The sequence below is a fragment of the Tasmannia lanceolata genome, unplaced genomic scaffold (assembly GCF_043159265.1).
Source record: "Tasmannia lanceolata isolate RefF3 unplaced genomic scaffold, GAP_Taslan_0.1 ptg000398l, whole genome shotgun sequence".
NCBI lineage: Eukaryota > Viridiplantae > Streptophyta > Magnoliopsida > Canellales > Winteraceae > Tasmannia > Tasmannia lanceolata.
The window spans coordinates 45,001-47,142 of record NW_027519071.1 but is presented as its reverse complement, the minus strand read 5'-3'; positions in this window follow the sequence as shown (position 1 = coordinate 47,142).

Below are 2,142 nucleotides of genomic sequence, written 5' to 3'. Positions count from 1 at the left end.
GAATGGACCACGGTTGCCAAGGTTGCGCAAGTTTTGGGCATTTTTTGCCCGGATATGCCCAAGTATGCCCCGATAGGCCCGTTACGCCCCGGTATGAACGCGTATGCCCGGATAGACTCGGTATGCCTTGGGATACATGCGTATGCCCCGATAGGCTTGGTACGCCCCGATATGCGCACGTGTGCCCCAGTAGGGCTCGGTATGCCCCGGTATGTACGCGTGTGCCCCGATAGGCCCGGTATGCCCCGATATGCACACGTGTGCCCCAATAGGGGTCGGTATGCCCCGGTAGGTACGCGTGTGCCCCGTAATGCACGTTTCGCAGATCTCCCCGCATGTCCCGCCCCTATATGTAATACTTACTTACTTACTTACTTTCTTTCTTGCTTGCTTGCTTGCTTGCAATGGTTGGGAGTGCCCGGCATGCCCCGCTGCAGAGACCAAGGGCGCAATGACTTGGCACCGCGGATGCCGGGACTCCGGCACTTCCCGTGGCACTGATGGTTGGTTCCAAAGACAAAAGGCCGTGCAAGGCCACCGCACCGCGGATGATTTTGCTCGTGCTGGCGCCGTTGTGTGGCCAAAGAACATGCGCGAATGCTCGTGTCGGAAGGGTTGGTGTCCTGGCCCCGCGGGTGTCACGAATGCTCGGTTGCGAAGACCATGGGACCAGAGCCATGGCACGTCGGATGATGGCTCCAGCTGGCGCCCCGGCACTTTCTGTGGCATTGATGCTCGGTTTCAAAGACAAACGTGCGCAGGGCCAGGGGACCGCGGATGACTGCTCGTGCTGGCCCCGTTGGGCGGCATTGATGGTCGGTTGCAAAGAAAATGCGCGATTGCTCGTGTCGGGGCCTGGCAAGCCAAGGCCAAGCGAGCCATGGCAACGCGGATGATGGCTCCAGCTGGCGCCCCGGCACTTTCTGTGGCATTGATGCTCGGTTTCGAAGACAAACGTGCGCAGGGCCAGGGGACCGCGGAGGACTGCTCGTGCTGGCCCCGTTGGGCGGCATTGATGGTGTGTTGCAGAGAGCATGTGCGATTGCAAGTGTCGGCCGGGTTTGGGTTCCCTTGGGCTTTCGGGTGCCTTGGACGCTGTCTTGTGAAGACCATGGGCACAAGGCCCCGTCCTGGCCCCTTGTTCGATTCGCTCTCGTCTTGCGCTTGCTTCCAAGGTCCTCCATGACCTTCCCCATGGCCTTGCTAGATCCCCCCCATGACGCATGACCTCTGTCCGTTGATTGGTTTTGAGTGCACACCATGCCCGGCTTGGCACCGTGTTGTCGCGTGAGTGGCATTTGGATCGTGCATGCTGGTGGGCTACCTGCCAATGCGCACAAGCCTTGCACACTAGCCTTGCGCACGAGCCTTGCACAAAAGCCTTGGACACAAGCCTTGCGCACAAGCCATGCGCACAAGCCTTGGACGCTAGCCTTGCACACAAGCCATGCATACAAGCCTTGCTCACAAGCCTTGGGCACTGGCCCATCGCAGTAGCCTTGCACACAAGCCTTGCGCACTAGCTTTGGGCACGAGCCTTGCGCACTTGCCTTGGGCACTAGCCTTGCACACAACCCTTGGGAACTAGCCTTGCGCACCAGCCTTGCCCACAAGCCTTGCACACCAGCCTTGCACACTAGCCTTGCATACAAGCCTTGCACACTAGCCTTGCACACAGGCCATGCTCACTAGCCTTGGGCACTAGCCTTGCACACAGACCTTGGGCACTAGCCTTGCGCACTAGCCTTGCCCACGAGCCTTGCACACTAGCCTTGCACGCAGGCCTTGCACGCTAGGCATGCTTGGGCCAGCAGCTCCCGCATCAAGTCGGCGGGTGTAGGCACGGTTGGGCGCAGATCCCGCATCGCCTCGTCGCGTCTGGGCGCAAACCCGTCGCGTCTCGTTGCGTCTTCAGAAGTCGTCGCTAACAGCACCTTTGGTTGCCACTGGTGGTTAGGCGGGTTGGTTGCGCAAACCCTATAGGAGGGTGGCATGCTGCGGGGCGCTGGAATGCGCAGGCTTAGGGCGTTTTTGCCCGGATAGGCACTGGAATGTGCTGGTTTTGGGCGTTTTTGCCTGGATAGGCTAAGGAATGGGCATGCTTTGGGCGTTTTCCCCGGATAGGCACTGGAATGGGCTGGT